The sequence below is a fragment of the Pristiophorus japonicus genome, chromosome 17 (genome assembly GCF_044704955.1).
Source record: "Pristiophorus japonicus isolate sPriJap1 chromosome 17, sPriJap1.hap1, whole genome shotgun sequence".
NCBI lineage: Eukaryota > Metazoa > Chordata > Chondrichthyes > Pristiophoridae > Pristiophorus > Pristiophorus japonicus.
This window is the reverse complement of record NC_091993.1, coordinates 84824522-84852249: the sequence shown is the minus strand read 5'-3', so window position 1 is coordinate 84852249 and position 27728 is coordinate 84824522. Positions and strand designations below refer to the sequence as shown.

General features: G+C 45.9%; 1 long non-coding RNA gene across 2 annotated transcripts in view; it reads left to right on the top strand.

Annotated features, from left to right (window-relative positions):
- The window catches only part of LOC139228221 (uncharacterized), a 32989-nt gene extending 5546 nt beyond the window's left edge, over nt 1–27443 (top strand). The window contains exons 3-4 of one of the 2 annotated variants that reach the window (XR_011587529.1): nt 4293–4503; nt 27141–27443. This is a non-coding gene — a long non-coding RNA (uncharacterized lncRNA). Of the gene's footprint in view, nt 1–4292; nt 4504–5802; nt 6883–27140 lie in introns of those variants that run through there. The other variant, XR_011587528.1, reaches the window with a different exon arrangement.
- Nucleotides 27444–27728: the final 285 nt, after the last annotated feature.

The following is a 27728-nucleotide window of genomic DNA, read 5'->3' as shown; positions in this document are numbered from 1 at the left end:
TCTTACTGCAGTTGTACAGGGCCTTGGTGAGGCCTCACCTGGAATATTGTGTTCAATTTTGGTCTCCTAATCTGAGGAAGGACATTCTTGCTATTGAAGGAGTGCAGCGAAGGTTCACCAGACTGATTCCCGGGATGGCAGGACTGACATATGAGGAGAGACTGGATCAACTGGGCCTTTATACATTGGAGTTTAGAAGGATGAGAGGGGATCTCATAGAAACATATAAGATTCTGACGGGACGAGACAGGTTAGATGTGGGTAGAATGTTCCCGATGTTGGGGAAGTCCAGAACCAGGGGACACAGTCTTAGGATAAGGGATAGGCCATTTAAGACTGAGATGAGGAGAAACTTCTTCACTCAGAGAGTTGTTAATCTGTGGAATTCCCTGCCGCAGAGAATTGTTGATACCAGTTCATTGGATATATTCAAGAGAGAGTTAGATATGGCCCTTACGGCTAAGGAGATCAAGGGGTATGGAGAGAAAGCAGGAAAGGGGTACTGAGGAAATGATCAGCCATGAACTTATTGAATGGTGGTGCAGGCTCGAAGGGCCGAATGGCCTACTCCTGCACCTATTTTCTATGTTTCTATGTTTACTCCCTTATCGCTCAAAAATCTGTCTATCTCCACCTGAAATATATTCAATGACCCAGCCTCCACAGCTCTCTGGGGCAGAGAATTCCATAGACTTACAACCCTCAGAAAAGAAATTCCTCCTCATCTCAGTTTTAAATGGGCGAGCTCTTATTCTGAGACTATATCCCCTAGTTTTAGTTTCCCCTATGAGTGGAAATATCCTCTCTGCATCCACCTTGTCGAGCCCTCTCATTATCTTATATGTTTCAATAAGTTCACCTCTCATTCTTCTGAACTCCGATGTGTATAGGCCCAACCTACTCAACCTATTCTCATAAGTCAACCCCCTCATCTCCGGAATCAACCGAGTGAACCTTCGCTGAACAGCCTGCAAAGCAAGTATATCCTTCCTTAAATACGAAGATCAAGGGCCCGAAATTCACGGTCCCAGGAAGGACCGTTACTGCCCGTTTGCGGTGGCCATTTGTCAATATCGAATGGCCGACGCTTTGGGCTCCGCTGGCCGCCCCAACATAGATTCGGCCCGGGAGGTCTTGCAGCGGTGTGGGTCACTGCTAACTCTCGTGGCAGTGAGATTTACAGAGAGAAAACAGAAATCTCAATCCAGGGGCTCAGACTGGAAACGTCACCTCAGCTCAGCATTCCGAGCAATAACAAATGGGAATCTGATCCATCTCCGCCACCTCCAGGCTAGATCTAAGGTCGTCCCATTCTCTGTCATCGAATCACAGTATGCAGACGATGCGTCTGCGCACACTCGGAGGCCAAACTCCAAATCATCGTCAACACCTTCACCGAGGGGTACGAAAGCATGGACCTTACACTAAACATCCATAAGACGAATGTCCTCCAACAACCTGACCCCGCCACACAGCACTGAACCCCGATTATCAAAATCCATGGTGAGGCCTTGGACAACGTGGACCATTTTCCATACCTCGAGAGCCTACTGTCATCAAGGGCAGACATCGATGACAGCGTCCAACACCACCTCCAGTGTGCCAGCGCAGCCTTCGGTCACCTGAGGAAGAGAGTTTTTGAAGACCAGAACCTCAAATCTGGCACCAAGCTTATGGTCTACAGGGCAGTAGTGATACCCGCCCTCCTATATGGCTCAGAAATGTGGACTATTTCCAGCAGACACCTCAAAGCGCTGGAGAAGTAGCATCAGCGCTGCCTCCGCAAGGTCCTGCAAATCCATTGGGAGGACAGACGCACCAACGTCGGTGTTCTCGTTCAGACCAACATCTGCAGCATGGAAGCATTGACCACGCTTGACCAGCTCCATTGGGCGGGCCACAACGTCCGCAGGCTTGACACGAGACTCCCAAAGCAAGCGCTCTTCTCGGAGCCTCGGCACGGCAAGCAAGGCGAAGGAAATGCTTCAAGGATACCTTCAAAGCCTCCTTGATAAAGTACAATATCCCCACCGGCATCTGGGAATCCCTGGCCCAAGATCAGCCTAAGTGGAGGAAGAGCATCCGGGAGGACGCTGAGCATCTCAAGACTCGTCTCATGCTGAAACCAAGCGCAGATGGCGGAAGGAGCATGCGGCAATCCAGACTCCCCACCCACCCTTTCCTTCAACCACTGTCTGCCCCACCTGTGACAGAGACTGTAGGTCCCGCATTGGACTGTTCAGCCACCTGTGAACACACTTTTAGAGTGGAAGCAAGTCATCCTTGATTTCGAGGGACTGCCTATGATGATCTTACGTGTGCCTAACCTGCGACTTCACCTTAGTATCTCCCCTGTGGCTGCCTCATGGGTCTGGGAAGGCTGTTGTGTTCCCTGTGTGGAAGCTGCAGATGTCCTTCTAGGATGCCCTTTGGGACTGGAAGGGCCGGCTGGAGACTGGTCAACACCCTCCTGGGAGGGTTCCATCTGACTTGGCTCGGGTGAGGCCATGCATGGAGGCACTGGTGGAGTGACAGGTCTGGAGCCAGGAATGCTGCGAGCCGGAGGAAGCGCATCATCCGTATCTGGGCCCGAAGAGCCTGAATAACTCACCAGGGGCGGCACAATACCACCATCACCAATATGAGGGAGGCCAGTCGGTGCTGTGGTGTCACACTGGAAGGTCCCCCATGACCCGTGGTGGACCCAGCCACACAGGCAACACTGAGGTCTCGGAGAGGCATCCAGCTGAGACTGCATGCGAGTAGCCACAGTCTGAAAGCCACCAGATATGACATAACTTAGACTCTCCGTCGACTCTTGCAGAGCTGCGGCCATCCAAAGCAGCACCAATACGTTCGGTCCCTTGTGCCAGTGCTGCAGTGGCAGCTGCCACATCGCCCCAAGGGTGAATTTCACGTGGGAATAACGCCCCAATTGAGACTGTAAACTTTCAGGTTTGAAGGGCTAATAAAACTGGAACACTTTTTTGTGGTCAAAAAGCTGAATTTGGATCCAATGGCCGCCACAAACTTTGCGGCGCTAATTGGGGGGAAAAGGCCTCAACACCACCAGCTTTCTGGCTGCACTGAATTTTGGCCCCCAAAACTGTACGCAGTACTCCAGGTGTGGCCTCACCCTGTACAGTTGTGGCAGGATTTCTCTGCTTTTATACTCTAACCCCCTTGCAATAAAAGCCAACGTTCCATTTGCTTTCCTGATTACTTGCTGTACCTGCATACTAACTTTTTGTGTTTCATGCACAAGGACTCCCTCTGTGCTGCCGCACTTTGCAATTTTTCTCCATTTAACTTATAATTTGCTTTTCTATTTTTTCTGCCAACGTGGATAACTTCATACTTTCCCACATTGTACTCCATCTGCCTTTTTACGTGTAATAGAAACATAGAAAATAGGTGCAGGAGTAGGCCATTCGGCCCTTCGAGCCTGCACCATCATTCAATATGATCATGGCTGATCATGCAACTTCAGTACCCCATTCTTGCTTTCTCTCCATACCCCTTGATCCCTTTAGCCGTAAGGGCCACATCTAACTCCCTTTTGAATATATCTAACGAACTGGCCTCAACAACTTTCTGTGATAGAAAATTCTGAGCGAAGAAGTTTCTCCTCATCTCGGTCCTAAATGGCTTACCCCTTATCCTTAGACTGTGACCCCTGGTTCTGGACTTCCCGAACATCGGGAACATTCTTCCTGCATCTAATCTGGCATTTGAAGACACATTACCTGACCTTGACCACCACTGTGAGGTTATTGAACTTCTTACGGCACTATATCCAGGTCCTTGGGTCTTGACTCCTGGCATTGACCACTATCTGCTCCCACTGCCTTTGAAGAGTTTGTCTGGAGACCTCCTGGCCCCCTGTGGAATAAGTACATCACTCCTCCTCTTAACCTCCTCCTCGAAGACCTCCAGTGCAGCATCGTAAAATCTTGGAGCCCGCTCTCTGTCATGTTGTGCCATTATTCAGTCTTTTTCCACATCATAATGAGTTCCGCAATGACTTCCACCACTTGCTCCAGCCACAATGCACCTCCCCTTTAAGAGGTGCAGGCTGGCTTTAAGTAGTACAGGCTAGCTTTAATTGCTGCTAACCTCTCACAATACTGGCCCCCTGCTGAGGCAGGCAGCCACTCAACACGTGGTTAGTGCTGGCTGCATGCTAAAATCATTTAAATGAGCAGGCAGCACCAAGTTGGCTATCAAATTTAGCCCCCTAGGTGCTTCATGTAGACATTGTCTCATACTGAACCATTTCACTTTCTCTGCAGACAAAATAAAAAGGCCAGACATTTAATACATGATTACAAGCGTTCAATATTGAATGAATTTACTCAGAAGTGAAACAGAAGTCCATTAATAATTCAAGAATTGCTTCTTTACATCTTATCAAGATCTTATTTTAATGCACCACGACCATATAAGTACCATTCTGAGCTGAGGACAACGTTTGAGAGAGGTTGAGGCAGCTACGCAAGTAAGGTAAGCCAATCTATCAGTGAGTCTTCTGAACTGCATTATACAGTCTAATTCTGTCACATAAATGCTCCCCATCCTACCAGCCACTCGATCCCGGCCTCTGCCCCCCTAACACCCCCACCCCCACCCACACACACACCCCCGAGCACAATCGCTACCAACTGATACTCTCCTCTAGACCTGGTCCTCTTTAACCATTTACCCGAGGACTGTTGGCATCGCAGCGGCCCAAAGTTCAAATCCTCTTCCCTGGCAAGCTGTCTATTAGGTGTCTGCAGCTCGCCAGTGTAACTTAAATGAGACCAAGGCCCAACATCAGGTGAGCCTCGAGCCTACTCATTCAGGCACAGGCAGGATGGCACAAATTCATTTCTACCCCTATGTACCCAAAGTTAACAGCCAAAACATGCATTTCACTGGAGTTTTTCTTAAATCATTTTGTTAATTCAAGGCTAATTTAAGTATGAGCTTTCTTTTATATTATTTGAATTTAAAAAGCTGGGCATAACTGCAACTCCCCTTCCCAACAAGAAAGCCACTCCGCAGGAGAAGAAAATAAGGGAACTAAGCCACAACACAGACAAACAAGGTCAGTGACCACCAGCAGGAGTACAGGAACAGAAGTGGGCCATTCAGTCCGGTCATATCATTGAATTTATTTCAGCATTGCAGCCATCTCCTTGGAACTAAGCTCATGATATTCACTTCCTCTGTGATGTCTTCCCACTGGCGGCGGTGGTGTTGCCCCTAGGGAGGAAGAGGATCTCCTTCCTCCTGTCCACTACCTGTACCAGGATCTCCAAGACGGCTTTGGAGAACCTTGGTGCCCTCTCAGTGCTTGCTGCAGCCATTTCTGTCTTGAGAAGTTTTCCCTGGTGTCTGCTGCCAGAGTGCATCTCTCCTGCAAGGACTGCTGGCTGCCTTTAAATGCACCTGGTATCCGGCCGCCCCACATAGGTGTGCAGCCATAGAATAACCCTGGGAGCATGCCCAAGTGATGATAGTACAAATATTGCGTGCTGCCTGGGACAATGCTAACAGTTGGGTGCAATGCGTGCCCCTCCCATTGCCCACCCGTTTTTGGGCGCAATCGAGTTTCTCGGCCTTGGATTCTGGTGCAGATTTGGTACTGCAGGCCTCAAAAATGCAAACGCCCTTGCTACCACTGCTGGGCGAAACTACATCATGTGGCTAGGCACTCACCTGGATTTCAATATGATTTCCCACCCAGCTTCAAGCATAGGTTGTTTCAGTTGCTACAGTAAAACCAGTAACAACTGTGACCTTCTATCTTCATTCCAGGTCGTGGGATACATTTGGCAAAAGGTCTCGTCATTCAATCCATTAGGTTTTACGGTTCAGCTGATCAGAAGAACGGGAACTGGAATTTCCATAAAATGACGCACACAAATACAGAATGCTTTATTTCTTGCTACTACTGATTATGTAGCATTATAGCACCCATTTTCCATTTGTTTATGTAAAACCTGTAGCTTTCATATATGTCCTCCAAATATAACCTTGCTGATAGAAATGCACCAAATTGCTAATTAACATGGCCTTTGCACCTCTGAATGAATGACATTAGAAAAAAATACATGTGACGTAATTGAAACATCTTAAGAAGCAATTACAAATAGCAAATCATGAATAGATTTAATATTTAATATAGATCCCTTAAAGTGGGGGGCATTAAGACATGGATGGGCCAAAAGCTCCCCAAGGTTAATGTTGACAAAACTGAAGCAACGCTCTGGCTCCTGCCAGCACCTACATGTTTCTGGCCTTGACTTCTTCAACATCCCTGGCTGACTCTCCGACCAAGTCAAGAAGTGATGAATCTTAACGTACTTCCTGAGTTTAGCTTTCTCCCCTGTACTGAATGTAATGGCTCAAAAGACTTGTTACTGTAAGCTGCTTCAGGTGTAAACCTGATCCAACTTTATTCGCGCCCAAAGTAACCCGCGTGACATGGTACCCGTGCTTATATACCAGTGACCACGCATGCGCGCGTACAGCCCGATGACCTCCGACAGTGGCGCCCCCTGATGTACGGTGACCCCAAGCATAAATACATAACATCCCCATATCTATTCTATTACCAACAGCATTTTTTTCCACTAATGCAGCGTGGTCAGTCTCTGTCCCAAATTCTTCCCTCATACCCCTTCAGTACAGTACAGCGGGACTGCCGTATTGTCAGATGTGCCATCTTTCAAATGAGATGTTAAACAGATCCCCTATCTATCTGTTCCCCTCGACATAAATGATTATTACAATATACAAAGAAGATAAGGGAGATCCCCCAGATATCATACTGTATATACTTTGCTTGATGTCTTATTAAATAAATACCAAACACCTTTAAAAAGTATTTGGAAAGTAAGGGAAAAATGTTTCTGTCACACAGAACAACAATAAAAACTTGTATTTATGTTGCGTCTTTAATGTTAAAAAAAAAAGTCCCAAAGTGATTCACGGAAGCACAAGCAGACAAAAACTGGATGACGAGCCAAAGAGAGATGGATTAGGATGGGTGACCAATAGCTTGGTCAAAGAAATGGATTTAAGGAGAGTCTTAAAGAAGGAGAGAGAAGTGGAGAAGTGGGTGGGATTTACGAAAATAATTACAGGGCATGAGGTCCAGACGACTGAAGGCAATGGAGAAGAGAAGGGAATCAAGGGTAGATCTTTGGGGGACTCTGGAGGTATGGGAGTGGGGCAGGAAGAGAAGCCATTGCTGGAGATGCTCAGACTACAATCAGATAGATAAAAGTCGGACCAAGCGAGAGCAGTTCCACTGGACAACAGAGGATCGGTGTTGGAGTAGGAGAATGGTGTGAATCCTTGCGTGAAAAGCTACACAGAGATCAAAAAGGACGAGGAGGGATTGGGCAATTCAATCAGTTACCGATGATTTTATTCATTTGTGACTTTGATCAGGACCATTCTGATGCTGTGGCAGGAGAAGAAACCTGATTGGAGACATTCAAACATAGAATTGCAGGAAAGATGGCCATGGATTTGGGAGGCAACGACGCATTCAAGGACATTGGGGAGAGAAAGGAGGTTCGAGAAGGGGCAATAGTTTTCAAAGACATAATGGTGAAAGGTAGGTTTTTTAAGGAGTGGGTGATGACAGCAGGTTTGAAAGGGAGAGGGCCAGTACCTGTGGAAAGGGAACCATTTACAATTGAGCCAGCAAGGTGAAGGAGGGGGAAGCAGCAGAAACATCTGCTCGTTGAACCTGTTACTGAAGGTGAGGGTGGAGCGGGTAGAGGAGAATGTTTTGAGGAGATGGTTGGTTGTGTGGAAAACAAGCAAGGGTCTATCTTTGCTCACCAGGATGATCCTGGAGTAATGAGAGGTTTTAGCAGAGGACAGTGAGGCTCAATAGCACTTGATGTGGTCCAGACAGATTTGGTAATATTTGGCACCAGATACACTCAAATCTGACTTCCTTGGACTTGACAGAGTGAACATGGAGACCATACCAGGGGAACGACCAGGATAGGACAGAGTAAAGATTTTACTGGAAATAAGGTTAGAGGAGAGGGAGTGGTTGAGCAGACTGACAGCTGCGATATTGTGGTGAATGCAGGGCCAAAGACTAGACAATTGGCAGTGGGGTATAATTGTAAGTGACTTGGGGGAAGAGTGCTGGGCTTGGGAGGAAATGGAATTGGAAAAGGATAGGGGGTGCGGATGATGAGAGATATGTGGGATTGGTCGGAGATGGCCTTGCCTGTGATGGAGATGATGGGATTAGATGTCATTGTATAATTCAGTAGTTTCTACGTCAAAAAACTGAACCAAAAATATTTAATTCTATTCCAACTCTTTCCCCTCTCTGGTCATAAAATTGTATCCTGTGATAAACAAAATGTGAACTGATTTTAAAGCCTGTATGGTGGATGGTAAGTCTTAAATCATTGGTACTGTACAATAATTCTTTACTTGGTACAGTTGGAAACCTACACTGAAAAATGATAATCTTGTGAGAGATTATCACTTTATTTCCTGTTTAATGTCTTGGAACACAACATCAGCCATTTGTAACACAAAACCTAGAATTAATGCAGTAATTAAATTGTGTTAGGGCAATCCTTACTGGGAAAATGATCAACCAACTTTGAAAGATTAGCTCAAGAACCAAAATAAATGCATCATTGCAGCAGAGTGCAGCCATAAATTCATGGCCTCTTGTTATGCTTTTGATGGCTCTGTGTCACGATAGATGATGACTGGATTATACAAGGCTTTAGCTGGCACACTTAACTCTTCATACTTTCCTTTTTTTCTGCATCCCCTTCAGCTCCCTTGCACCATGGCCATTCCCCAACGAGGGGAAATAACCTGTTCTCAAGATCGCTTTACACTTTCCTATAAGCAGCCACGAGATGATAAGTAGCTTGTGCTGAGTTAACCTTCAACTTTCCAAGCATTCTGTGAGGCTCCCTGCTTCAAATTACACAACTAGGATAGAGAACTCATACATGAAGAATCAAGGGGAAACCCAATGTTAAACAGCTCTGTGAGAAAGCTCATTAGTATACTAAAGGCTATGCAGTCCTCCTCACATAAGCCTTAAGAGCAAAGGAGTACTCTTCGGTTTCCTGGCCAATATTTACCTCTCACTAAAAAAAATAGATTATCTGGTCATTATCATTTTGCTGTTTGTAGGACCTTGCTGAGTGCAAATTTGCTGCCACGTTTCCTGTATTACAACAGTGACGACACGTCAAAAAGTACTTCATTGGCTGTAAAATGCTTTGGGACGCTCCGAGGTTATAAAAAGGTGCTATATAAATGCAAGTTCTTTCTTTTATTTTTCGCAACCATTTTCATTTTAGTATAGTCGGACTGAGTCGTTCACATTTCCATCATTCATCATTGGTTTGACTTTATACATGATGAATGCTTTTAGAAAACCCATTCCAGCATTCCACTTAGTATTTGCAGTAGTATGCAGGCTGACCTTTCAGCTTTCATGTCATTCCCCCTTACCCACAATAAAACAGCGAATATTAACCAACAATTAAGTTTGTTAAAGATGCAGAGGCACCGGGAATAAATTTAAACTGTCGAGCAAGGTCTCAAGAAGGAAATCATGCAATGCATGTTGATTAATTAACTAAGTATAACAGACACTTTGCTAACTTTAATTTAATAAAATTGAGTTGCTGAAGCATTCAATATTCTCACAACTGATATGTAATTAGAATTTCTGGAAGATTAGTTCAGATTCAGATAGAAATTAAACTAATACTCCAGAGGCATGACTTCATTAAGGATCAATTCATCAAGGAATATTACCTCCAAGTAGAACCAAAGTCTCCCAAATCAAGCAGAAATGGCAAGTTTTCAATAGTTTTGACTGATAAATTGTTGGATTCACATCAGAAAAATTGGGAATTTGTCAACAGCATTGGGACTTGCAATGATAAGGTTGCCCAACTTGGATTCTCTGTTGAAAATATCCTATGCACACATAATTTTCTGAACAAATTATAGTTTAAATACTTGGTTTAAAGTAATATATGAATAATCCTTGGAAAAAATTGAGCATTAGATGAATACACGAAGGCTGGGCTCTCTGAAATGACTGGGGAGAATTTAACACTGTGAGTGAATGGCAGTGACTGCAGAGAAAACCAAGTGGCTATGAACATGAGATTATATATCAGAGAGAACATGAAAACCAACAGAACTACGAGCAGGATATAAGGTTGTCTTCAGTCTAAGAATGATGATAAGATGTTATCCCTTTCCTTTGAGCTTAGTTGCAAATTTTGCTTTTCCCAAAATAGAAACAAATGGTGTAATGATTCCAACGCAATTACTAAGAATGTTTTTTATGCATTCATGGGATATGGACATCGTTGGCAAGGCTGACATTTATTGCCCAACCCTAATTGCCCTGGAGAAGATGGTGTTGAGCTGCCTTCTTGAACCATGTGGTGAAGGTACTCCCACATACTGCTAGGGAGGGACTTCCAGGATTTTGACCCAGCGACAATGAAGGAACAGCGATAAATTTCCAATTCAGGATGGTGTGTGACTTGGAGGGAAAGTTGTAGGTGGTGGTGTTCCCATGTGCCGGTTGCCCTTGTCCTTCTAGGTGGTAGTGGTCATTGGTTTGGGACGTGCTGTCGAAGAAGCTTTGGCGAGTTGCTGTAGTGTATCTTATAGATGGTCCACACTGCAGCCATGGTGCGCTGGTGGTGGAGGGAGTGAATGTTTAAGGTGGTGGGGTGATGGGGTGCCAATCAAGCGAGCTGCTTTGTCCTGGATGGTGTTGAGCTTCTTGAGCATTGTTGGAGCTGCACTCATCCAGGCAAGTGGAGAGTATTCCATCACACTCCTGACTTGTGCCTTGTAGATGGTGGAAAGTCTTTGGGGAGTCAGAAGGTGCATCTTTCACTGCAGAATACCCAGCCTCTGACCTGCTCTTGTAGCCAAAATATTTATGTGGCTGGTCCAGTTACATTCTGGTCAATGGTGACCACAAGGATGTTGATGGTCAGGGATTGAATGTCACAGGGAGGTGGTTATACTCTCTCTTGTTGGAGATGGTCATTGCCTGGCACTTGTGTGGTGCGAATGTTATTTGCCATTTATCAGCCCAAGCCTGAATGTTGTCCAGGATTTACTGCTTCTGGGCATAGCCTGCTTCATTATCTGAGCAGTTGAAAATGGAACTAAATACTGCGCAATTAGCAGTGAACATCCCCACTTCTGACCTTATGATGTAGGGAAGATCATTGATGAAGGCTGAAGATGGATGGGCCTAGGACACTGCCCTGGGGAACTCCTGCAGCGATGTCTTGGGGCTGAGATGATTGGCCTGCAAGAACCACAACTATCTTCCTTTGTGCTAAGTATGACTCCAGACAGCAGAAAGTTTTCCTCATGATTCCCATTGACTTCAATTTTACTAGGACTCCTTGATGCCACACTCGATCAAATGCTGCTTTGATGTCAAGGGCAGTCACTTTCATCTCATTTCTGGAATTCAGCTGTTTTGTCCATGTTTGGACCAAGGCTGTAATGAGGTGTGGAGCTGAATGGTCATAAAATCTTAGAATAATAGAAATTTACAGCACAGAAAGAGGCCATTTTGGCCCATCGTGTCCGCGCCGGCCGACAAAGAGCAATCCAGCCTAATCCCTGCAGCACTAGGTCCATAGCCCTGTAGGTTACAGCACTTCAAGTGCACATCCAAGTACTTTTTAAATGCGCTGAGGGTTTCTGCTTCTACCACCCTTTCAGGCAGTGAGTTCCAGACACTCACCAACCTCTGGATAAAGAAAGTTCCCCTCAAATTCCCTCTAAACCTTCTACCAATTACTTTAAATCTATGCCCCTGAATGGTCCCGAGTTTTCTCCGCGGTCTCAATGTTTTCTGGGCACTCTCCCCTCTGAGCGAGTTTGGTGAGGCTCTCACGTCGGCGGGGAGAGAAGACCACTGGGGAGCATCCGCTGGCATCCACTGGCGTGCGCTGGCATGCAATTCCAACAATAGTCCTCCCGCCCGCTCACTCCCCAGATTGGTCAGGGTGGTCCTCTGCACCAGCAGCAGAAGAGACCTTCGCATGGAGGCAGGTCTTACCTGAACGGTGAGTGTGACGACCTGCAAGAAACGGTTAGTGCACTTGTTTTCTTCATTTCTTTTGCAGCGATTTTGGTGGATGGGGTCCTCTGAAGGATTTGGAAAAGTTATTTTTCCATTTGTTGAAACTTTTTTTCCCGCTCCCCCACTCCCTGGGCTCAACTCTATCCTCAGCGTTACTTTGCCGAGGATTGCATTGGCCACCCAGAATCCGATCTACTGTCTGCTGCTGCCCGGAATTTTTTCTGCCAGGTGGATTTTTGCACATTTTTCCACCAAACTTCCTCCAAAGTACCGTCACAATCTTAGCGGTCCTTTCGATGGTACATGGGCGGAACTTAGGTTTCACCAAACTCAGGCCCAATGTGTATTCCCTTGCCTTAGTAGCCCTCCCTAAATGCATTGCCTCACATTCCTCAAGATTGAATTCCATTTGCCACTGTTCTGCCCACCTGACCAGTTCATTGATATCTTCCTGCATTCTACTGCTTTCTTCATTATCAACCACACTTCTTAATCATACACTCTACATTCAAGTTTAAATAATTGATATATACCACAAAAAGCAAGGGATCTAGTAAGGAGCCCTGTGGAACCACACGAGAAACAGCCTTCCAGTCACAAAAACACCAATCAAGCATTACCCTTTGTTTCCTGCCTCTGAGCCAATTTTGGATCCAACATGTCACTTTGTCCTGAATGCAATGGGTTTTTATTTTCGTGACCAGTTTGCTATGTGGGACCTTATCAAAAGTCTTGCTAAAATCCATATGCACTACATCAAATGCACTACCCTCATCGACCCTCCTTGTTACCTCCTCAAGAAATTCAATCAAGTTAGTCAGACACAACCTTCCCTTAACAAATCCATGCCAACTGTCCTTGATTAATCTGTGTCTTTCTAAATGAAGATTTATCCTGTCCCTCAGAATTATTTCCAATAATTTTCCCTCCACTTTGGTTCGGCTGACTGGCCTGTAATTACTCGATCTATCCCTTTCTTCATTTTTAAACAAAGGTATCATGTTAGCAGTCTTCCAGTCCTCTGGCACCACACCTGTAGCCAGAGGGGATTGGAAAATGATGGTCAGAGACTCTGCTCTTTCCTCTTTAGCTTCTCTTAACAGTCTGGGATACGTTTCATCTGGGCCTGGGGATTTATCCACTTTCAAAGCTGCTAAACCCCTTAATATTTCTTGTCTCACTATGTTTATTTCATCTAATATTTCACACTCCTCCTCCCCGATTGCAATGTCTGCATCACCCCTCTCTTTTATGAAAACTGTCATGTATGTATGCTTGGGGTTACTAGTCACCAGGTGGCACCACTGTCAGAGGTCATTGGGCTGTAAGCACATGTGTGTGGCCCAGGTATAAAAGGCAAGCCATCATGTAATGTAATCACTTTGGGCCCTAATAAAGCAGAGCCAGGTTTGGCGACAACTGGGTTTGGGGTGCGTCTCAAGATAGAGCTTTTGAGAAAGCTACTAATCTGCTTTGCTCTAACAAGATGCTGGTACATTATGATCCGTATAAGCGTCTAGTATTGGCCTGTGATGCTTCGTCATATGGAGTTGGTTGCGTGTTCCAACAAGCTAATGAGTCGGGTAAACTACAACCTGTTGCGTATGCTTCTAAAATTTTGTCAAAGACGGAAAGAGCCTACAGCATGGTAGAAAAAAAGCATTAGCCTGTGTGTATGGGGTTAAAAAGATGCATTAGTATGTGTTTGGTCTTCGGTTTGAACTGGAAACAGATCACAAGCCACTCATTTCATTGTTTTCGGAAAACAAAGGCATCAACACCAATGCATCGTCCCGCATCCAGAGGTGGGCACTGACATTATCTGCCTATGATTATGTCATTCGCCATAGACCAGGCTCCGAGAATTGTGCCGATGCACTGAGTCGTCTGCCATTACCCACACCGGAGGTGGAGACGCCACAACCTGCAGACCTACTGTTAGTTATGGATGCTTTTGAAAGTGCAGGAACCCCTGTCACGGCTCAACAAGTTAAGACCTGGACCAGCCAGGACCCGATATTATCGGTTGTGAAACGTTGTGTCCTTAGTGGTGATTGGTCTGCCATACCCAAGCAAATGCGTGATGAGACCAAACCTTACAACTGTCGCAAAGACGAACAATCAGTCAGATTGTTTACTGTGGGGTAATTGTGTTGTTATGCCTAAGAAAGGCAGAGAGAAATTTGTACATGATCTACATAGCACTCATCCCAGTATTGTCATGATGAAAGCCATTGCCAGGTCTCATGTATGGTGGCCTGAAATTGAATCTGATCTGGAATACTGTGTGCATCAGTGCAACACTTGCATGCAGCTAAGTAAAGCACCAACGGAATTGCCGCTGAGTCTGTGGTCGTAGCCATCTAAACCATGGTCCAAGATCCACATCGACTTTGCAGGTCCCTTCCTGAGAAAGATGTTTTTAGTTATGGTGCATGCATGTTCCAAGTGGATAGAGTGTATAATCATGTCATCCAGTACATCCACAGCTACCATTGAGGGCCTTCGTGTCATGTTTGCTACTCATGGTCTGCCCGACATCGTTGTAAGCGACAACGGACCTTGCTTCACTAGTCTGGAGTTTCAAGAGTTCATGAAACTCAATGTATCAAACATGTGAGGTCAGCACCATTCAAACCCGCGTCTAATGGTCAAGCAGAGTGTGCTGTCCAAACGATCAAGCAGAGTATGAAACGTGTAACAAGGTTCACTGCAGACTCACTTGTCATGCATATTGCTTAGTTACAGGACAAGACCCCACATGCTTACGGAGTCCCCCCTGCTGAACTATTGATGAAGAGAGGTCTCAAGACCAAGCTCTCTCTTGTCCACCCTGACTTGAATGATCATGTTGAATACAGACGTCAAAGTCAGCAGTGGTATCATGATCGCGCTGCTGTGTCATGCGACATTTCTGTTAACGATCCTGTGTATGTACTAAATTATGGTCAAGGTCCCAAGTCGATCGGCGGTACTGTTACGGCCAAGGAGGGTAACAGAGTGTTTATCGTCAAGCTCAAGAATGGGCAAACATGCAGGAAACCTGTTGATCAGATAAAGCTACGGCACACGGATGAACCGGAACAGTCTGAGGAAGACACAATCAGTGACCAACCAACCTACCTTCAGTCATTAGAGGACTCCGCTGTCATCAATGAATCTGGACGTTCAATCCCTGACATGGTCATTGCCACTCCCATCAGATCGGCTACCCAGCCCCCAGTCACAACAGACTCAGAACGCTCGCCCAAGGCTGGAGTTGAACTGAGACGATCAACTCGGGAACGGAAAGCTCCGGACCGTCTCAATTTGTAAAAAGATTGTTACTAATATCATAAAGGGGGATATTGTCATGTATGTATGCTTGGGGTTACTAGCCACCTTGTGGCGCCACCGTCGGAGGTCATTGGGCTGTACACACCTGTGTGCAGCTCAGGTATAAAAGGCAAGCCATCATGTAATGTAATCACTTTGGGCCCTAATAAAGCAGTGCCAGGTTTATACCTGTGTTAGTTTACTGTACTCAGTCTATTGAGTTATTACATACATAATAAAAACAGACGCAAAGTATTCATTAAGAACCATACCCACGTCTTCTGGGCTCTTGTAGAATCCAAGCTGAGCATCGGTGAGCAGCTTAATAGCACAGTTGATTACACCTTCCATCACTTTGCTGATGATTGATAGTAGGCTAATTGGCTGGATTGAATTTGACCTGCTCTTTGTGAACAGGACACATTTGCGCAATTTTCCACTTTGTTAGGTAGACATTAGTGTTATAGCTGCACTGGAACAGTTTGGCTAGAGGTGCAGCTTGTTCTGGAGCACCAGTCTTCAGCACGTTAGCCAGGATGTTGTCAGGGCCCATAGCCTCTGCTGTATCTAGTGCGCTCAGCATTATTGATATTATGTGGAGTGCATTGAATTGGCTGAAGACTGGCTTCTGTAATGGTAGAGAATTCAGGAGGAGGCAGAGATGAATCATTCAGTCGGCTCTTCTGGTTGAAGATGGTTGCAAATGCTTCAGACTTGTCTTTTGCACTCGTGCTGGGCTCTGCCATTATTGATGAACGGGATATTCATGGAGCCTCCTCCTCCTGTTATTTAATTGACTATCACCATTCACGACTGGATGTGGCAGGACTGCAGAGCTTTGATCTGATCCATTGGTTGTGGGATCGCTTAGCTCTGCCTATAGCATGCTGCTTCTGTTGTTTAGCCTCCATGTAATCCTATGTTGTAGTATCTGTACATCTGGTGCTGCTCCTAGCATGCTTTTCTACATTCCTCATTGAACCAGGGTTGGTCCCCTGGCTTGATGGTAGTGGTAGAATGAGGGAAATACGGGTCATGAAGTTACAGATTGTGGTGGTATACAATTCTGCTGCTACTGGCCCACAGAGCCTCATGGATGCTGAGGGATGGCAGAGGCGGTAATCAGCAGGAGGTTTCCTTTCCCATGTCTGACCTGATGCCATGAGTCTTCATGGCACCCGGAGTCAATGTTGAGGACTCCCAGGACCCCTCCTTCCCGACTGTATGCCACTGTGCCACCACCTCTGATAGGTCTGTCCTGCCGGTGGGACAAGACATACCCAGGGTTGATGATGGAGGAGTTTGGGACATTGGCTGAAAGGAATGATTCTGTGAGTATGTCAGGCTGTTGCTTGACTAGTCTATGGGACAGCTCTCCCAATTTTGGCACAAGTCCCCAGATGTCAGTGAGGAGGCTTTGCAGGTCGACTGGGCTGGGTGTGCCGTTGTCATGTTTGAAGCCGGTGCTGAGGTCGATGCCGAGTGGTCCCTTCAGTTTTATTCTTATTGTTTCTCGTAGCAGTTTCATACAACTGAGTGGCTTGCTAGGCCATTTCAGGGGGCAGTTAAGAGTCAACTACATTGCTGTGGGTCTGGAGTCAAATACAGGCCAGACCGGGTAAGGATGGCTGATTTCCTTCCCTAAAGGACGTTAGAGAACCAGATGAGTTTTTGCAACAATCCAATAGTTTCATGGTCGCCATTACTGACATTAGCTTTTTATTCCGGATTTATTTAATTAACTGAATTGAAATTTCACAACTGCCATGGTGATATTTGAACTTATGTTTCCAGATCATAAATCCAGGTCTCTGGATTACTAGTCCAGTAACATAACCACTATGCTACAGTTACCGCTGAAGATGTGGAAAAGCTTTGCTTTTAGCATTGATTCCCATAAACAGAATTGCTAATCTCAGTGAATCTCGGGGCCTGAAGCACAATGAAACACTCCCTCAAAATCCATCTCAAAGCATTTTAAGTAACAGTTTGATGTGGAAAGATTTGCTCCTAGACAGATTCAAATTAAAACCTAATTTTTTTGTTTTGTGGGCCCACGTCACTGAATGCACAATGAATTTAGCTTTGCTTTGACATCTACAAAGTTTGCAAATTAGATCGGTAGATATGCAAATGAGCCTACAAGGTGCTACAGCAGTAGTAAGGTCTGTTGCTTGCATGCAAAGAGCCTCATTCAGATGCAAAATTACTGAAATTCTATGTATTATAGATAGCTTCAAATATCTCGTAAGAAATTCTTTATTAAACATCTAAATAATGGTGGTATTCCCATTATATAATCCCTTTATTCAGAATGACATATTTCCATTTATAGCTAGAATTCATAGTTTAATTTAGGAAATGAGTGCATTAGTCTCTATAGCGTATGTTTAAATTTAAATAATTCACTGTATTAATAATGAGCTGCTGTTCTGCAGTTGCCAGTTAAGTTGCTGAAGGTTTCACTTGCAGGCATCAAAGTCAAGCACAAATTCACAGCAGACAAGCACCGGCAGTTGGCTACAGCAGCGAACTAGGCCATCAGGGGCACAATCCTCGACAAGTGTTGGCCCAAGAATTTTGTCTTCAAAATAAATGTCAAGAAAAAATTTCCTTTCATTGTGTTCAGAATTTAAAAAAAATACATTCACAGGATGTGGGCGTCGATGGCAAGGCCAATGTTTGTTTATTGCCTATCCCTAATTGCCTTGGAGAAGGTGGCGGTGAGCCGCCTGCGTAATTAAAATAAATTTCAAGAAGTCTACAAAGTGCTCGTCACTTTTGAAGTTTTTCTGGCTCGGGGTGAAGGTACAGGACTAATTTTTTACACTCTGGTTAAAAATGCACTGGGTGATGTTAGTTATGAACAGGAGTACATTGAGTCAGAGCCTATATTGGCCCCCATGGTTGGAGTTTTAGTTTTGTATCGGAAAACAACAGATTTCTTTCCCTCCGTTTGACCCAACTATGAGAAATATTGGCCCAGAATTTGCGGTCAGAAACCTCCCGTGAGCGGATGTCTCCAACCGCAAAAATATCTACAACTGTACCTGGTGGTCCTGGAGGTTCGGAGGCTTGTAGTCCTGGACCTCTGCACCTCCGTAGAGGGCCATGTATCCCAGGGACTTAAGCAGTTCATACGCGTCGCTGGGATCACGTGGGCCGGCCCAACCTATCAAAGTGGGGATATTCCCATTCATACTTTTGGTGAGGTCCGTTTCTATGGCGCTGCCATTAATGGGAATAGCCCAAAAATACACAAACACATGAAATAAATTTTAAAAAACACATTACATATTTAAAATTAATTAAAATGCAATTTAATTCAATCTTTTATACAAACATTTATTTTTGGGGGTTTTTTTTGTATGTTTTAACAGGGCTAAAGAAAATCCTTACTGGACAGGGTTTTTAATATATAAATGAGTGATAACATTTTATTTTTCTATTTTTTAAAACTCTACGCTAGTAAAAGCAGGCCTTACACCTACTTTTACCAGGCCTAAGAATTTGAAGGGCATTCGCTGGGCAGGAATTGGGCTCTTTCGGATGCGATGGATCTGTCAAGAGAATTCTTGGCAGATCGCAAGTTCCGGGTTTATCACGGATATATCTTCACTGCTTTCCTCCCTCAGCCTTTGCACCGAGCGACATCTCATCCTCAATGATTTCAACCTCAATCTCAATTCATCATGCTCTCTCTCCTCTGAGTTCACTACCCTCATGTCCACCCTTAATCTCTCCCTCCATGTGAACTCCCCAACCCATATTCACGGCCACCCCTTTGACCTTGCCATCTCTCGTGGCCTTGCTATTCCTACCATGTCAATTACAGATAAGGCCATCTCTGACCATTTCCTAGTATCGCTCTCCACCCACATCCCCCTTCCCCAATCCAACCCTACCTCCTTCTGCATCCACCCTGGGCAAAAACTCTCTCCAAACTCTCTTACAACTGCCCTTATCAACTCCAAACTGTCCAGCCTTTAGCCTTCCTTTCACCGTGACTTTTCTGCAGCCACCGATCTGCTCAACCACCATCTTTGATGCCCTAATCCCTATTAAAACCATTACTCTCTCTCACCCTGGCCGTTCCCCCTGGTACAGCCCTCATCTTTGCTCCTTCAAATTCAAGGGGCGCAGACTTGAACAAATGTGGCAGACAACTGGCTTAGCCATTTACCGCCAGATCTGACTCGACCACATAGAGCATTATCAGGTCCTACTCTTAAAACTGCTCACTATTTCAGGATCATTCTGGAATGCAAAGATACCCCCCCGGCTACTATTCTCTAACGCTAACTGTCTTCTTAAACTCCTTTCCCCTGTCTCCACCACACTCACCTCCAACAACAAGTGTGAGGAGCTCATGGACTCTCTGTCTCAAAAGTTAAGGCCATCTGATCAATTGTGTCTGCGTGTTCCCTTCCTTCCCCTAGCCCACCGGGCCAAACTTCCTCTGAGGCTGCCTCCTGCCCGAGCCCTAAACTCGCATTCTCGTTACTCTCTGATCTCCACTTTTGACCTCTCCACGCTCATCTTGTCCATGAGCCCCATTTCCTGCTCCCTTGATCCTATTTCCACTAAACTGCTGACCATACAAATTCCTTTTTTGGCCCCCATTTTAGGCGACATTGTTAACAGTTCTCTCTCCTCAGGTACTGTCCCCCTCTCCTTCAAATCTGCGGTCATCACCCCTCTCCTCAAAAAACTAACCCTTGCTAATGCTTGCTAGTTACTGCCCCATCTCCTACTCCGTTTCCTCTTTAAAGTCCTTAAACGTATTGTCGCCTCCCAAATCCATGCCCATTTTTTCCCTTCAATCTGTTTTCCATCCCTCCCACAGTACCGAAACTGCTCTCATCAAAGTCACAAATGACATCCTTTGTTACTGTGACAAAGGTAAACTATCTCTCCTCATCCTCCTGGACATGTCTGCAGCCTTTGACACAGTTGACCACTCCATTCTCCTCCAACGTCTCTTCATCATCGTCCAACTGGGTGGGACTGCACTTGCCTGGTTCCATTCTTATCTATCTATTCGTAGCCAGAAAGATCTCCTACAATGGCATCTCTTCCCACTCCCGCATTGTTACCTCTAGTCTCCTCCAAGGATCTATCCTTGGCGCTCTCCTACTTCTCATCTATATGCTGCCCCTTGGCAATATCTGAAAAAAAAGAGCCAGTTTCCACATGTACGCTGACGACACCCAGATCTACCTCTCGACCCCTGCATGGTCTCTAAATTGTCAGAATGCTTGTCCGACATCCAGTAATCAGAAATGTTTTCCATTGGAAAGCGTGAGGTCATCATCTTTGCTCCCCACCACAAACTCCGTTCCCTAGCCACTGGCTACATCCCTTTCCCTAGCATCTATCTGAGGTTAAACCAGACTGTTCGCAACCTAGGCATCACATTTGACCCTGAAATGAGCTTCCAGCCACATATCCATGGCATAACTAAAACCGCCTATTTCTACCTCTGTAACATTGCCCGCTTCCGCCCCTGCCTCAGCTCATCTGCTGCTGAAACCCTCATCCATACCTTTGTTACCTCAAGACTTGACTACTCCAATGCTCTCCTGGCTGGCCTCCCACATTCTACCCTACATAAACGTGAGCTCATCCAAAACTCGCCCAAGCTCTGGAACTCCCTCCGCTTCTCTACCTCTCTTTCCTCCTTCAAAACGCTCCTTAAAACATACCTCTTTGACCAAGCTTTTGGTCACCTGCGCAAATTTCTACTTATACAGCTCGGTGTCAAATTTTTAACACATAATACTCATGTGAAGCGCCTTGGGACGTTTCACTAGGTTAAAGGTACTATATAAATACAATTTATTGTTGTTGTTGTACCAGTGCATCGGTATGATGTGTGGGTTGCTTGGTTATTCTGGCTGCACACTCTAAGCACCGATTTCCCCTAAAACCTGGAGATCCACAATACACGGACAGGCATGTATACAGTGTGTGACTCAGCACCTAGTCTATTCACGAGCAGTGTTCCACTGGGTTTCAGAGAAAGTAGCAGGGCCAATTGTGTGACTGGCATGACCAAGAAAATATTGGCCCAGATTTTGCTGTAGCAGGGCATCTAACAGCATCTGCCATTAGATAGACTTTCCCTTGCAAGTTTAGGCTTTAAAAATTTTGCGTGGCAAGTTGCTGAAAGTACGAGCTGATAATGTCATGGTGAGGGAAACCGGGCATCTGGAACCTGAATGAGCAGGCGAAGCAACTGTGTATCTCCTTAACCAATCAGATTGAAGGATTGTGAAATAAACAGTGCCTCTCTACTTCTCTTTCCTCCTTTAAGATGCTCCTTAAAACTTACCTCTTTGATCAAGCTTTTGGTCATCTGCCGTAATTTCTTCTCATGTGGCTTGGTGTCAAATTTATCTGTTTTGTCTTATAACACTGCTGTGAAGCGCTTTGGGACCTTTTACTACGTTAAAGGCACTATATAAATACAAGTTGTTGTTGTTGTTGTTGAGGTGCAAGCGCTTCGTATACCTAAACCCGGAACTTGCAGGGGCCCTTATGGGTGCGTGTGCACTTCGTACGCGCCCATAGGGACCATGAATTCAGGCCCATTGTATGAGTTTTTTAATCTAATTAGAGAGCCATGAATTATGCTCTGTCCACTGCAACATCAAACAGTGCAACGGGGAACTTTACATAGGTAACACATTTTATTCAAAATGTAAGCAGCTTTAAAGGAACTGTAAGCAAAACGTTGCATGTGCCACGTAATGGGAATGCAAAGTAATGTTCCAGGAAAGATGGCTATTTTGCCTGTAGGGTAACCACCAGAAATAATTCCATTGTATATTTAATAAGTTTAAATGAAGGCAGGCAGCCTGATTATAATATTTAAATGACCAAACTGCCTCCTCGAGCACAAAGAGGTCGGCTCCCCTTTTGTATTCAGGTTGCAGAGAATTTTTTAACCTTGATTCAATGTAGAATCGGCTCGAACTGCAGAGGCTTCAATTTTCCTTTATTATGGAGCAGATCTTTCTTTTAGTTTCCTGTGCCAACGAAGTGCAGGCTTGTCATGTATCTCACACTACTGTACATAACTGTATCTTACCATGCTATACATGACTGTAACTAGAGATGACCTGTCACCACAAGCTTACCTTACCACCAGGTGTGCACTTGCAGGAGACACTGGATACCTGTCCCAGACAGGTATATAAGGACAGGTCTCAGGCAAGTGTGGCATTCGAGAGCTGTGTAATAAAGGTGCAGGTCCTGAGTGACCTTGACTTCAGCATGTGCCTCATGTAAGTCTGTACTACAGGGACAGGACTTTACAGTGGCGCAGAGGATGGGATGATGTTCACGCCATGTCGTCAGAGGAACGACCTCCTGCTCAACAGTTCTAAGTTGATTTGAACATCTCTTTCAGCCAGGTGTGGGCACCTTCAAAGGAGCTAAAGTCAAAATCTATAATACACAGGATGCTAGACCGGTCCATCACAAGGCTAGAGCTGTGCCCTATGTGATGAGGGAAAAGATTGAACATGAACCGGACAGACTTCTGCGGGAAGACATCATCTCACCCGTGGAATTTAGCGACTGGGCAAGTCCTATTGTCCCAGTCATGAAGCCTGATGGATCCGTACGAATCTGTGGGGACTACAAATCTACCATAAACAGAGTCTCCCTACAGGACCAATACCCGCTGCCCAGAGCGGAGGACTTATTTGCCACATTGGCTGGAGGAAAACTTTTTTCAAAACTAGATCTCACATCTGCGTATATGACGCAAGAATTGACCGACGAGTCTAAGCTACTCACCACCATCAACACACATCGAGGCATTTTCATGTACAATCGATGCCCATTCGGCATCAGGTCGGCAGCTGCTATATTCCAGCGCAACATGGAGAATCTGCTCAAGTCCATCCCGGGGACGGTTGTATTTCAAGATGACATACTTATCACGGGCAGGGACACCGACTCCCAGCTCCGCAACTTGGAGGAAGCACTGAAGCGGTTGGATCGGGTAGGCCTAAGAGTTAAGAAATCCAAGTACCTGTTTCTCGTGCCCGAGGTTGAATTTTTTGGCAGAAGGATTGCCGCTGATGGAATCGGCCCAACAGAGTCCAAAACCGAAGCAATTCGCCTGGCACCCAGGCCCCGGAATGTCTCGGAACTGCGTGCCTTTCTCGGGTTACTCAATTACTTTGGGAACTTTATGCAGAACTTAAGCACGCTTCTGGAGCCTCACCACGTGCTACTCAGAAAGGGATGCGATTGATTTTGGGGGGACGCCCAGGAACGAGCCTTCAATAAGGTACGCAACCTTCTAAGTTCCAACAGTGTTTTGGCTTTCTTTGATCCAGGTAAAAAGCTAGTTCTTGCATGTGATGCGTCAGCATACGGGGTAGGGTGCGTTTTACAACATGTCAATAGTTTGGGTAAATTACAACCCATAGCTTATGCCTCCAGGTCACTTTCGCGGGCAGAGCGCGAGTACGGTATGGTGGAGAAGGAGGCGCTTGCATGCGTGATACCGTGTCAAAAAGATGCACCAATACCTTTTCGGGGCCAAGTTCGTGTTAGAAACCGACCACAAGCCCCTCACGTCCCTACTATCCGAGAGCAAGGCAATAAACGCCAATGCCTCGGCGCACATTCAACGGTGGGCACTCATGCTGGCGTCTTACGATTACACCATAAGGCACAGACCAGGCACAGACAACTGTGCCGACGCGCTTAGCAGGCTACCCCTGGCGACCACGGACGGATCTGACGAACAGGACTGTGAGATAGTCATGGCAATCAATGCCTTTGAGTCCACAGGTTCGCCCATGACGGCTCGCCAAATCAGAGCCTGGACGACCAACGACCCCACGTTATCCCTAGTAAAAAGATGTGTCTTAACTGGTGACTGGGCAGAGGCTCGCGATGTCTGCCCTGAGGAGATCAAACCTTTCCATAGGCGCATGCATGAGCTGTCACTACAAGCAGACTGCCTGATGTGGGGCAGCCAAGTAGTTATGGCTCTGCGAGGCAGAGAGGCATTTGTCCGGGAGCTCTACTGCGAGCACCCGGGAATCGTTCTCATGAAGGCCATAGCCAGATCCCACGTCTGGTTGCCTGGCATTGATGCAGACTTGGAGCTCTGCGTCCTGCGGTGCACCACTTGTGCCCAACTCACCAATGCCCCCAGGGAGGCCCCCCTGAGCCCCTGGCCCACCAAACCGTGGTCGCGGGTGCACGTAGACTATGCGGGCCCATTCATGGGCAAAATGTTCCTTGTAATTGTCGATGCATTTTCAAAGTGGATCGAATGCACCATTTTAAACTCGAGCACCACCTCCACCACTGTGGAGAGCCTTGGAACCATGTTCACAACGCACGGCATTCCTGACATATTGGTCAGTGATAATGGTCCGTGCTTCACCAGCGCAGAATTCCAAGATTTTATAAGTGACCATGGCATAAATCACGTTAAGACGGCACGGTTCAAGCCGGCCTCCGATGGCCAGGCGGAGCGAGCAGTGCAGATCATTAAACAAGGCATGCTCAAAATCCAAGGTCCCACACTGCAGAGCCGCCTGTTGCGATTGCTGCTGGCATACAGATCTCATCCACATTCATTGACTGGAGATCCCCCCGCGCATCTATTGATGAAACGGACCTTAAAGACAAGGCTCTCATTAATCCTCCCAGACATGCATGAAATCGTTGAAACAAAGCGCCGTAAGCTAACTGAGTACCATGACCGAAATTCAAGGGGGAGGTGGAATGAGATAGGGGACAAAGTGTTTGTGCTAAACTATGGCAGGGGTCCCAAATGGCTTGCAGGGACAGTAACAGGCAAGGAAGGAAACAGGCTATTGGTTGTACAAATGGACAATGGCCAAACCTGCCGGACGCATGCAGACCAAGTCAAAAGTAGATTTACCAACAACACTGCTGAACCAGAGGCAGACTACAATGTGGAACTCACACCACACCTGGTGGACAGACAGAGGGAACAACCTGAGGAAAGGGCAATCCCAGACAGCCCAGGCGAGACACCAACAATCATACTGAACAAAACAGACAGCCCAGACGAGATACCAGCAATCACACCGAAAGAAAAACAAGCACCAAGGCAAACAACTGAACCACAACTAAGACGCTCCACGCGGGAGCGTAGACCACCTGAGAGACTGAACCTATAAAGACAATAAGACCTTGGGGGAGGGTGATGTCATGTATCTCACACTACTGTACATAACTGTATCTTACCATGCTATGCATGACTGTAACTAGAGATGACCTGTAACCACAAGCTTACCAGGGGTGCACTTGCAAGAGACACTGGATACCTGTCCCAGACAGGTATATAAGGACAGGTCTCAGGCAAGTGTGGCATTCGAGAGCTGTGTAATAAAGGTGCAGGTCCTGAGTGACCTTGACTTCAGCATGTGGCTTGTGTAAGTCTGTACTGCAGGGACTTGTCAGACACAAGACTACCGACCATCCATTCCTGCAGCCGCACATCCTCCAGAAACCTCTGCACTTCGCTAACTAACTCCTGCACTTCGGTAACACACACACTTCTGAGTCAAGTTCTATGTTCAAGCTCCAATCTACTTGAGCACATAATCTAGTCTGACCGTTCAGCGCTGAAGTGTCTGAGCTGCTGTCTTGAGATGACGAGTTACACAGAGACTCTTGCCTGCCCTCTTGGGTGGATGTAAAAGATCACAGAACAAAATTCGAAGAATAGAGCTGGGGAGTTCGCCCAGTGTCCTGGCCAACATTTATCTCTCAACCAACATCAGTAAAATAGATTATTTAGTCATTTATGACATTGTTGTTTGTGGGACCTTGCTGTGCACAAATTGACCACTGCTTTTCCCTACATTACAACAGTGACTGTACTTTGGAAGTACTTCATTGGCTGTAAAGTACTTTGAGACACAGTGAGGTCATGAATTATGATACTTAAATGCAAAATGTTTTCTTTGTTTTTAGATTTTTCTCCTCTCCTCTCTTCAGGGAACTGACTGTCATTGCAGTGCACTACCATGGTCACTGGCCGCCCGGCAGTAGCCCATCTAAGTGACTTTTCTTCATAAACACTGAGAGTTATCAGACTATTCATCTGTAGAGTGCATCACAGCTGAGTCCCAATCATTTTACCTGATGCACACATTTCCAGCAGGAGCGTCGCTGGATTGTAAAGTGGGCTGAGGAACGCTGTGTAAATGTTTCCCCCTCATTAGTCCAGGGGTACTGAGACTCACTGCAGCTTGTGGTGTATAAACTGAGACCAATTTTAAAGAGAGAGATAGAGTACAATAGCCAGGAAGTTATGCTACACCTGTATAAAACACTAGTTCTGCCCAATGTTCCCCCTAATTGTTTTTTGGGTGCACGGTCCCTTTAACTGGCTATGCGGCCCATTCAAAAGTTCGCGCATGCACACAATCTCCCATTGAAAAGCCGGTAAGTAGCCTGCACGGGACCTCCAGACAGCTGCACAGCCATGCTTGGTGGGCACGTTGGATTGGCCCCATATGGAGTATTGTGTCCAATTCTGGGCACCACACACTGGGAAGGATGTGAAGGCTTAGGGGAGTCTCTTCTGATGTACAAGCTGCACATGGTGTAAGCATGCACCTCTTGTTTTCCCTTTTTGCCTCACCACAATCCGACCCTCATGCCTTCTTAATTTCAGATACCCAAGACTTCCAGCCTGCCTAACCAGTGGTTGAACAAGGATAGGACAGTGAAGACGAATAAGAAACACCGTCACTCGATTTCACACTCCCAGTCACCAGCCCCTTAAGGTCATCCTGCAAGGCCATCTGCTGTGTTCTCCAATGAAAGTCGGCAGCCTTCCACCAACCATGCTGCAGCCATTGGGGTAGCACTGCATAACATCACTAGGATAGGCAAAGGCACACATGAGACTATCACTAAGGGAATGCACAAAGATGATGAGTTGATTTTTTGATGTAATATTGGATGCATATATGGATAAAGTTAGATTGGAAAGTTTGCTTTGTGGTGGCTTTTATTTCAACATGGTGGCCAAGAGGATGTTGTGATCGTATTTAACAGAGGGAAGGTATGGTGTGGGACAAATGTTGAAAGGGGTAACTGGAGTTGTGTTCAAACATACCACAAATGGATAAATCGGATATCATGGCCAGAAAGGGTCTGTCTGGCTTGCCTCCTACTTTCTGCTTCCTCTTCTTTCCTCTGCGAGCAGCTTGCCCCTTTGCTGCCCTGGTTCATATCATGTTGCAGCCCAAGGGGGACT